The following is a 12,416-nucleotide window of genomic DNA, read 5'->3' as shown; positions in this document are numbered from 1 at the left end:
TTAGGGCACTGTTGCAAGATCCTTTGATGGTAAAAGGCAATTTATCTGCATGTCCTGGGAAACTGTGAGTTGTCATTGCATTAGGTACCTCTGTATTGCTTTCTTGTAATACGTATGTATGTTCACCTCTGAAGCTGATGGTTTTGATACATGAGGAGAACTTGTGAGGATCTCATCCACACAAGGTCCTTTCCTCATAGGACTGAGTTTGTTCAACTGTGTACTCTGTGGAAGGTAGAGCCTCACCTAGGAAAGCGATAAACATTAGCACCATTTTGTCCTCCGACCATGATAGTGAGAAAGTGACCATGAGGCAGATGCATCGCCTTGTCCTCTGTGACTGTAAGACAGATGTAAGTATCACTGTGTTCTCTGATTATGACATGTTCATGAATATCAATAACATCAGAAGAATCTAGAGAGGTGCTAACATCAGACCCTTGTCCAGCAGCAGACATTTTTCGACATGTTGCCTAACACCACTTCTACCTTCCATGATTGAAATGACAAGAGTACTATACTCATACCTTAAAACTGCAATCAAGTTGCAGTAATGAACAGCAGCTTTGAAAAGAAAACTGTTAAATGCCAGAATTTAAGAACATATTACAGTCAGAAAATTATCCAGAAGGTTGAATTTAAACTTCTAAGCTGGTTATTATAAAGGGTATTAATAAAGGGTTAGTTACAAAAATAGAGTAGTTGGTTTGAAAGCCTACAAGGAAAAATAGGAGCCTTCTGGTTAAGAAGGAGCAAGATTTGGAAAGTATGAGCAAAAGGTGATTTTATACTGTACTGCTTAACTAGAAAGATAGGAAAAAAATAAAGGAACAATGAGTAGCTTAATTTTGAAAGGGAAAATTAGTTTAAAAGCTAAAATAAATGCTTGATAGCTGTTCTGTTGTTAAGAGGATCAACATGTTTCTCTAATCATCATAGAACTCTACTACAAAAACACTTAATTACATGAGAACAGGTAAATAAAAGGAGACAGACAGAATAACTAAAGTTTAGGGATGTGTTCAAAAAGAGGTTCAAGAGAAAGAACTGTAAACATGCAACAATAGTGCTGAAGCCATTGGGAAAAAAGTGATATTACTGAGAATACTTTGCTTTTTGAAGCAATGCAAATAAATAAACCATGGTGTAATGCCTGGAGATTAAAATGAATAAGAATAAAATAAAAAGAACTTCAAAAAATAAAAAAGATGGGCTGTACAGTAGCAATGCAGACATGAAGAAGTTTCCTGGCATATGCGAGCGATAAAACATTAAGTTGCACTGTTATAGTATTGCTTGTCCTCCCACTCATTTTATTCATTTAGAAGTAAAACTACTTGAACTGTTATAGTATTGCTTGTCCTCCCACTCATTTTATTCATTTAGACGTAAAACTACTTTTCATCTCTCATCTTCCTCAGGTTTGGACATTTCAAATGGTATCAAAATGTTGCTTCTGCAGGGCACAGCATATGCCAAACAACAGTATGAAAGCATGAAACAGACATCATGTCCTAAAACATAATAGTAATAACAATAGTAAACATCATCATCATCATCAACATCATTCTGGATGATGGGCTGTTTGAAATATATAATCTGCTTTGTACCCCTACAGTTAGACTGTAGTTATCCACTGAATCATGCACAAAAACATCTACCAAGGATGGCTTTCATCCTTGTATGAGCTGACTCCCAAAAGCAGAAAAGCAATTGTAGAATGGATGGTCAGCCTGTGTGTTTACCCTACTTGTAATTTCTTGCTCGCATACTAAGCATCAGACACTTGACCTGCCATATTAAACATTTTTATTGACTGCTAAGGTAGTGTTTGGTGGATATCCTTTACAAACAGTACTCAGATCAGGTATACTATGCACAGGTAACTGTGTAAGATCTTCAACTATACTCCTGCTGAATTCCTGTTGGATTATTTTATTGCCTACTTCATATGGTACATCACCTACAGTACACTTAGTAGTGCACACTATCTGCAGTATAATGGCTTTTAATATTCCTAAGAATGGCTATAAATAGTTTACTCAAAAAATTCTGTGCTTTATTTTTATAGGTGAGATAACTTAATTAATTCTGCTGTCTAAGCAGTTGAGTACAGTGTGTTTCTTTCATTAGTCATGGATTTGATTTATTTAGCTTCATTTCACTTGCTTTGTGACTCTACAGTCAGAGCAACATACCACTATGCCATATAAGCTGTTTAATCAGCCTTTGCAAGTCTTGAACCCAGGACACTGCAAACCATAGCCACAGCAATCTACCACTAAGCCATCTGAGCTGTAAATAAATTGCTTTTCTTGGGACTCAAACCATGAATGTCTGCATGTAAAGCCACAACTGTAACCACTACACTGCCTCAGTTTCATCTCTAAACAACTCACTTAATCAGGTACTTTTTCTGGATCACCCTTGAAGAAAAGCACTTGCATTTACCTGTTTAAAAACTGAGTAAAATAAAAATCCTTGGAAATAGCAGCTATCTAGCAGGAAGGCTTTGTATCAACAGTTAGAATCACAGACTTGAAAGAAGACCAGGACTGTCTCTATACTGCTGTTTGAAAGTTGTGATAGTCTACTGCTTCCATAAGTAAAAAATAAAAGTGTGGTTTCCTGAAAGCAGCATGAAGAAAATAGAAAATATTTAAATCTTGGAGCAGAGTAAGGAATAATTATAGCTGATTTTTTACTGATCTATACATTATTAGAACATACTTTGCAGCCATATGAAATTAAATGAGGCAAAGCAGAGATCAGGCATGAAATAGCTTCAGGGTTGAACTGACAATTAAAAGGCTGAATTAGTGAGCTTTTGTGACAAAAGAGGCCAGACAGTATACTTGGACATGATTCCTTTCCTTAAAGAGTCCACATCAGATTAAATGGAGTGATGCCAATCAGCAAATTAAATTACTTTCCTAAGAAAGTCCCTTTCAGAAATGTAAGCACATATAGCCAGTTAAAATGCAAATCAGGAAGAGGTCAGACCAGAAAATAAACCTGAGAGGTAGAATGTAGCTAAAACTGTGCAGTAGGAAAACACTAGTAAATGAGAAAGAAGTAAAGATGAAAAAAATTCAATGGAGGGAGTTACCTAGGGGATATTCAGAGGGCAATATCAAAGGAGAAACTAAAACATGATTACCAGATCCTGATGAAGGTGAGCAAAGAATGGAAAGAATGGATGTAAGCAAAACAGAGATTCTGAGGGGTAAAATGTGTTGTTAACAGGGAAGGACATTTTAAATGAACTGCATAACTTAGGGAACAAAGATATCTGTAAAAAGACATAAGAATAAGAACTTGGTAGTAGTAGAAATTATAACAGAGAGCGATGGAGATCTGTAGAAGGAAAGAATATGAAGAAAGTGTGATGTGATAGCATTACATTTCCCATCTAGATGATGAAAGACAGGGAAAGGAAAACAGTATTAGTACAGAGTTGAAAAAGATAATTTGAGATTGATAACAAATATGGGTTGTTACACGGGAAGGGAACAAATAATGGTTTTGGTAACATCTGGATTTAAGCCTGGAGAAAACAGAGATTGCAGGCAGGTAGTTGGGGATTAAGTACAGAAGAAAGTTAACAATGTTTAAAAGTGCTTAGCTAACAGGCAATGGGCAACACCGGATGGGCGAACAACAAATGAAAAAAGAACAGTTAAGTTCATAGATTCATCGGTCCATGGGTTTCTACTAGGCTAACTACCACTACAGCCCTTATAAGCCTAGCTGTGCAACCCAAATGTGACGCACAGAGAGTCATAGGTGCCAAACTATAGGTGAGTTTCCAGTTATATATCAATTGGTCCAAGTTGCACTTAAATAAGGATAGGGAGGAACTCTGCTTCACCAGGATTGGGACCCTGCACCAGAGAATGGAAATTCTCTGAGGAACATATCTGTCCCTCCAAGATGTCCTATTTATGTCACAAGCAAAATTTAGGTCTTTTAATCTAGTTGTTCTGATGCTGTTTGTTTTGTGGATGTCCAGATGGTTCATCAAAATTGGGTGCAGGGATGCCTTGTATGCCAGGCAAAGATCACAACTCAGAATTCTGCACGATACTGAGTAAAGAGAAAGGGCTTTAAGGCAATCAATGCAGGACATTGTGTTTACTACCTGTATTCTCTTTGTGAGGGACCTTTGTGGATGTTCCAGTTGCTGCATGTGTGTGGTCAGGTACATACTGAAAGAGCATTATACTCTATGGTGGGTCTGATGAGGGCTGAGTACAGTGGTATGATGACCTCTCTCAGCCTAGATGCAATAACTTTGCATATAAGTTCAGCAACATAGAAGGATTTTCTTACCACCTTGGGCATGTTTGTCAAAAGCTAGGTTACTATCTACATGAGCTGCAGATCTCTGACTAGTGAATCAACTTTTAGGGGTGATTTATTGATGACTTAGTTACCTAGGCTGGCAGACTTCCCAAAATGTTCTATTATGCATTTTCTGGTATTGAGGTTTAGGCCATGATTTCAGCAGCACACATTCAACTGTGTTAGACTTCCTAAAGGGTGTTCTCATCTTAGGGGGGATTCAATGACTCCTCCCAGTTTTCAATCATCTGTGAACTTGTTTAGCCAGAGGCCTTTGACATTGGCTTTGACATCCATGAAGTCGATGTAAAAACAGTGTGCTTATCACAGACACTTGGGGGACTCCACTAGAGACCAGCATCTTTGTGGAGGTGGCCTTACTGATTCTAACTTCCCGGATCCTATTAATGAGTCAGCAAACTATCCAGCATGTCATGAAGGGGCTTGTACGTGGTTCCCTAAGTTTTTTGATAATGCTTGACTGGAGTATTGTATCAAATGCTTTAGCCAGCTCTAAGTAAACAATATGAATCATTTACCCCTCATCCATGGCCTTATTGACCTTTTCAAAGAGGTCCACCAGATTCAGTAAGCATGACCTTCCTTGACAAAGCCAAACTAGTATGGATCTGGTGTCTGGAGGTCTCTTACATCATTGTTGATTATTCCCCTGATAATTCTTTCCATGGATTTGCAAATAAGACTAGTCAGATGAATGGTCTGTTGTTTCCATGATCTGTTGAAGGCCCTGCCTTATGAAGTGAGTTGACCTTCACAGACTGCCATTCATGTGGCACAAAGCGTGTGGCACAAAGCATGTTTTAAGACTATAAATAGATAAATAATGATTCCAGTGGTCTTGATAAGTCATATTTTTGACTGTTCAGGAGGCATCTTGGTATGTTATCAGGACCCATTGAGGCTTTCTTCTTGGCTTTAGTGAATGCAGTCAGTACATGTTCCCTAGTTACAGCTGAGGGGTTATATTTGAGTGTAATTCTTGGGGGATGGTTGGGGTGATAGACCAGGCAAACACCTCCTGTCACAAGATGAATGAATTCAGTGATGTTGCACTCAATGGTGATAGTAATTCCCATATCATAGTTCCATATAGCCGACCCTCATTTAAAATTATATATTTTATTTAAATATTTTTCTCTTATTATTTTTTTAAACTCTAACCTAGATTTTACTAACAACTCTTGCAGAAAGGAAGGGAAATGAAATTTAAATAAATCCCAGTAATCTTACAAAGGTGCAAGTCATCTTCCTGATACCAAATGGGATCTTTGTCTGAGAAGTCTTAATGCTTTAGGACTAAAAAACACCAAATCAGGAGCTGCCCTAGCCACCCCAAAGTGTATACATTTGCAGACTGCTTCTAAAGACTGGCACCTTTCTTGTCCCTTTCCAGGCTAATCTAGGTACCATGGACATCTATACCACCATTGTGTTACAGTGCATCTGTTGCATTACCACTAAATCTCTCAACATCCTAGATAATGGCCTATTGTTACCCCCACCCCCCGATGAACTATTAAACCTGTGGCCAGCATGCCTTTTCCAAAATTTACTGCAATGTCAGTAACATCTGATCCCACATCATTTCTTCAAAGCCCTTCTAAACCATGTCCCAAGTGATGGGATCAAGACCTCACTAAAGCCTCCTCGGAGAACCATTATCCTTCTGGCTACCCAAAAAATAACCAAACAAATGGCCCTATCTTGATCTTGCAAATGAATAACAACTGATCAAAGAATGAAAGCACTTGCATGCTTCAAATTATATAAGCTATAAAATCTTGCCTGGTGTGTATTACAAATGTCTTACAATATTATGTATCTGCTATTTTAATGACATCTACTGAGTGTCCATCGCTGCATGAATACCACTCACAATGGTTTGCAATACATTTTTTTCTTAGTGGGTCACTGCATAGCTACCTCCTTAATCTGTCCTATCCTTTAACAAACTGCTAACCAGCCAATGCTTAGTTATGTTTTGCAAGTCATCAAAACTAGTTAGCCAAAGGCACCTGTACAGTTTTGGAAGCCTCTTGTATCACCAAACAAGATACTAAATAACATACAACAAGACACGGTTCCAGCATCTTTCTTCTTTAGGTAAATTCATATAAAATGACCAAAAAGCTTGAAGTGCTCTACTGCAGGCTATTTTTAGTATTATAGGCCCAGGAATTCCACTATGGTAGTCCCGTTACTTCTTGCCACTCATCCACAGCTCTTCTGGAATTCAAGTGGTAATCTCTTCAGTCTCTAGATCCAGCTGAAAGAACCTGGGAATCTGCAAATGAGAAAACTATCAGCAGAAATATTACCATTACCAGCAGTAAATCCAGCAGAAAATGAGAAATGTGTGCAGATGCTTTGTGAAAAAAGTTAACCTTAACAAAGACTCAGTTTGAAAGATTTTTTTCATGAAGAATTTTTCTACATGTGATTATCTGAGTAAAAATGACAAATTTGTTGCAGAAGTTATCATGATATACCACCATAGCCACCCAAATGGGCATAAGCTCCAAAAACATAATATCCATTTTCCTTTCCTGGGACAGTTGTGAGGCCAAGGCAGAGAAAACTACCACCCTTTAAAATATTCCCCCATGCCATATCCTGCTCTGGTACCCATAACCAAATGTAAGGTATCTGATGCTACCCACTCGTCTTGCCACATAGGTTCATAGGTTCATAGGTAAGTACTAGGCTATCTGCCCAAGATCATCTATAAGCCTAGCCAGAATGTGTTGTCTTTCGCCATCCCCTTATATTAGTCCCCTGTGCCTCTGTCCAGCAGACCCACTGCAGTAATCCCCGGGGTAAATTTACTGTTTCCCATCCACTCGTCAAAGTTTCTCTTAGGTTCATAGGTTCATAGGTTGGTACTAGGCTATTGGCCCTAGGGTCTATACAAGCCTAGCCATAACAATTCCCTAGCTATTTCTTCCCAGAATATTTACTTCCTTGGTCCCCTATCTAGCAGGGTGACTGACGTGATCTCCGGGGTAAATTTCCTATCTCCCATCCAATCGTCAAGGTTCCTTTCGAAGAGGGCCAAAGAGGCGCTCAGATTGACATGTATGGGCAGTCTATTCCAGAGTATGGGGTGTCTCTTGATCAGGAACCTATCCCTCCAGCATGTTTTGTTCACTGTGATGACAAGGTTTAGATCCCTGGAGCATGTGGCACTGAGGGAGTGGGATTTCTTTAAGTATAGCATGTCCAACAGCACTTGGTTTTACATGACTTTGTATGTTAAGCAGAGATCGCCTCTGAGTAGGTGATATGCAACAGAGTATAGCTGGATTTTTTTAGCCGGTCAGCATAGGGCATCTGCTTTAGGCCTGTGATTCTTTTAGTGAGGTATTTCTGTGGCCTTTCCAGTTGTTGCAGATGACTTGTGAGGAACATACCAAAGGGGGGGGGGGGGTTGTACTCTATAATGGGTCTAATGAGGGATGAGTGCAGTGGGACAATGACCTCCTTTTTTCTGGATGAAAATCCCTTAGTGATGAGGTGTGCCACATAGAAGGATTTCCTGACTGTTGTGGCTATGTGGTTATCGAAGGTGAGACCACTGTCCACTTGTGTCCCTAAGTCCCTTATCACACTTTCAGTGTCTCTTGTACTGCCACTTATGTGGTAATGCATGGGTACATGTTTATTTCCAAAGGGGATAACTATACATTTCTTGGCACTGAGCTTGAGCCCATGGCTCTGGCACCAATCATCTGTTTCTGTAAGGCCCTTTTGTAGAATATCCACATAATTTGGGGATTCAATAATGGCTCCCAGTTTTCAGTCATCTGTGAATTTAGTTAGGCAGAGTCCCTTAGTGCTGGCCTGTACTTCAGAGAAGTAGATGCCAAACAAGAGCGGTCCCAGGACTGAACCCTGAAGTACTCAGCTTGTCACTTGCTGGAGCTGGATTTTGAGTCGGCTACTTGTGGTTTCTGTCAGTAAGCCAGTTGGCAACCCATCGAGTGACATAGGGATTAATGCCCAGCTTAATAAGTTTATCTATGATTCCAGAGTGGGGGATGGCGTCAAAGGCCTTGGCGAGGTCCAGATAGGCTGTGTGGACTGCCTTACCCTCGTCCATGGCTCTAGAGACTGATTTGAAGAACCAATTTAATGTCTTCTAAGAAAATGGTCCAGAAACAAAGATTGCCTTTCACTCATCTAGTGACCCTCACTCTACTGGGTTTCTGCTACCTCCTTTTCAACAAGTGAGGTCCTGTAAATGCCCTCTCACTGCTCTCTATGCAGAATTGAGGAGGCCAAGGAATTCTATAACTTTTTCTACCCTAATTTTTTGGCTGCTAGAAATTCTTCATTTATCACTCTTAAGTCATCCAGTTTAGCTTGCGGCAACTTGAGAGATAACAATACCACATCTAATGCAAGGCCCAAGAATTTTCTTGTCTTCAATGGATCTTTTGATGTTGTCATGAGCAACTAGGCACCCCAGCTTCATGACATAACTCAAGGAAAGCTGGCCATGCCTACTTGTGCACCAAGCTTATCAGCTCCTACATTCAAGAAGTTATTACTATAATGAATGGCCCTCTGATCGGAACTCTCTACTGTCAAGGCAAATGAAGAGCTGCATTAAACTTTTCAAAAGTGGCACATGCCACAGCGCAGCCTAAAGGTATAGCCATGTTAAAATAAAGCTAGCCCTCAGTCTGCATACCCTACACCTGTAAATGTAAGGCTAATTCTACATTCATCTTTGCAAATCACAGCTCACTGAACTGCCTGATGATCTGAATTCTAGCATCTAACAAGGCATACTTCACCCAAACATCTCACTTATCAGTGCCATCATTTGTGTAAAACCCAAAGGGCAAAGACATGATTTAATCAATATTTATCCTACCTGTTACTGGGAACTAGGTGAAATGGAGAAATCCTGAAGAATTCAAAAGGGTGCATCTGAAAGGGAATGGCTAGCCTTCCCGTGTGCACCTCTTTGATTAGTAACTTATTCACTTTACTCTCAGCTGGTCTTAGATTATTACAGGTTCCAGTCTCTGTGGTCATACCTGATTTAATGGAAAACTCCATTGTTAAGTCATGTATCAACTCCTGTATACCCTGTTGGACAAGATAATCTTTTAACAAAGTAACTAAAACATTTTGTATAATGGGTAAATGGGTAAATTAATTTCTAGAGGAGGCCTTGAAAAGAATTTGCCCTTGAATGCCTTAAAGGGAGCTCTTACCTCTTCCCATCAAGTTTTTCAGGGTGTGCAAATACTTTTAAGTTTAATTCAGGAGTGAATCTCTTTGATATGGGCCGCTCTCTAGACTAACAATTGGTAATCGGGTGCACTCATCCATACTGTGAGCAAATGTGGGTAAATCTACATGAATAACAAACAAATGTATCTATACTGAAAGCCCATCAGGCCTTGGGCTTGAATCCTGCCCATACTTCTCAACTGTACAGATTTTTGCAAGAATGTCCAGGTTTGGCCTCATATTTTTGGTCTGTTTTTCATAAAATTGTGGTTTTCTGGCAAATTAGTGGCAAATCATTAAAGACTGGAGTTAAAAAATAATGACAGACATTTGAGTTTCATATTTCATATCCTTCAAAAAAATCATGCTAAGCCAAAACCTGTTATTCTATCAACTTTCTAAAGTTGTAAGTGTGATATTTAAAATTGTCCCTATTTTGGGGTCTTTGTCCCATTTTTATTTATGACTTTGTCCCGATTTCTTACTCTAAGAAGTTGAGAGGTATGATCCTTCCTCATCAGTGCCACCCAGTGAAACAGACCTACTTCTATCAATCATCAACCCCAGCCATATGTCAACATGGTACTCATCCCATTTCAAAGACTTGAATTACCTCAGTTTCTAAAATTTTTCATCGCACCAGAGCAATGCTGTTCCCCCATTTTATTAGAAAGTACGTTAATATTTGTGAAGCTTGATGTGGTTCCTTACAAAGCTTACCACCAAATTATACTACGTCTTAGCTCTACATTTAGACATTTATCTCTTGCCTAGAATGCTAAAGCCAATGCTAACTTTATAGCAACTGGCCCTTCAGCAAACACAGTACACTGAAAACCATAGTTATCTAAATAAAATGCGGATGCATTCCCATGACAATCCTTTTCTCTAACCAAAGAGGGAATATGAGCCATAAGTGCCACTCCTTGCTTCCTGCTACCATGATGTCAGGCATCATACAAGTCCTTCTTACTACCAGATGAAATTATAAGACTAGTGTTAACACAGACTGACTGATCTTACCGCTACAGAAATTGGAAAATGTTAGGTCATTGGGACCAACAGTGTTGAAAATCTCATTAGCAATTTCCAAAAATGGTCAAATATTGAGTAGTGGGTAATTCCTTCTCAATAGTCATCTCACAGAGCCTAGACTTTCCTTCTTGATAAAAGGCTTCAATAAATGCAACTAAGTCCATGCCTATTGCCTGTCTTTGTAAATTACTTTCACATAAACAGTCAAGATAGGACTTATACCTGAGCGAGCAATTATGGATGCCCTTTTTCCTCAGGATTTTCTATGTCTTTGTGAGACTTCTGTTTTGTCTTGGGTGCAGGTTCTCTCTTCTGCACCAATAAATCTGCTCACTGACTCTACCCCATTTGGACTGGTTCTGAAAGAAAGAAACTTCAGGCTGCTCACACTTCTCCATCACAAACTCTTAATTGCCTCAACCCAGGAAGCAGTTTGTCTCCATTTATGCCTAATCTTGTCCCAGACCTCCACTGACTCCTAAAAAACAAAATAAGCAATTATAATAGCATGATACTGAATCATTACTTAACTTTATCCACAGCCATATTTCCCTGGCACTTGACTTGTCAGCCCCTCTTATCATAAAGGAGTAAAACACTTGCCTCGGACAACCTAAGTAGTCAAGGACACAAACTCATATAGTTATTAATCTTCTGTTTTATTTAATTTTTATTACAATATTTAAATCTTTTCCTAATTTTGTTTTTTAAGTTATATTATACATACACACATGCAAGAATATATAAATATATATATCTATATATATATATATATATATATATATATATATATATATATATATATATATATATGGGTCTACCTGATAACACCGATACGCCAAAACACCGACAACAAAATAATCAACAGGAAAAAAACTAAAAAAAAAAAGTTCAAAAACACAAAACTTCACATGCCCGACAAACCAAAATCCCAACAATCAACAAAACAAATACCTTTCCAGAAAAACACACACACAACCCAAGCACACCAAAAACTTTATAAACCTTACATACACAATTATCTATTCACTAACTTTAACTCAAACCCTAACCCTAAGGTCCATCACTATCGCCCACTTACCTTACCCGTACCCTAACTCTAACTACCTTAATTCGCCCCAACCCTCAAGTTCGTCACTATCGCACACTTAACTTACCCGCACCCAAACCCTAACTCACTAAACTCGCCCCAAACCTAAACTTCGTCAATATCGCACACATACCTGACCCGCACCCTACCCTAACATCCATCACTATCACACACTTACCTTACCCACACCCTGACCCTAACGTCTGTCCCTATCACACAGTTACCTTAACATGTCGGTGTTATCAGCGTCGGGATTCTCAACTGTCGGTCTTCTCCATTGTCGATCTTCCGGTGTCAGTGTTCTCGTTGTCTGCGATCTGCAATTTCGGCATTTTCAGGTAGACTTATATATATATATATATATATATATATATATATATATATATATATATATAGATAGATAGATATATATATATATATATATATATATATATATATATACACACACACACACACACACACACACACACACACACACATATATATATATATATATATATATATATATATATATATATATATATATATATAGTTATAGTTCAGAATCCTGAAATATCACAATCCTGAACTTCATAATCCGGAACCCAAAATCTTGAAAATTCAAAATCCTGAAAACTCAAAATCCTAAATCACAAAATACTAAAAATATGCAAGACACAAAGAATGGCAATATTCCAGTACA

This window comes from Protopterus annectens, chromosome 1.part1 (genome assembly GCF_019279795.1).
Source record: "Protopterus annectens isolate FY-2018-M chromosome 1.part1, PAN1.0, whole genome shotgun sequence".
Taxonomy (NCBI): Eukaryota; Metazoa; Chordata; order Ceratodontiformes; family Protopteridae; genus Protopterus; species Protopterus annectens.
Note: the sequence above shows the minus strand (reverse complement) of the source record.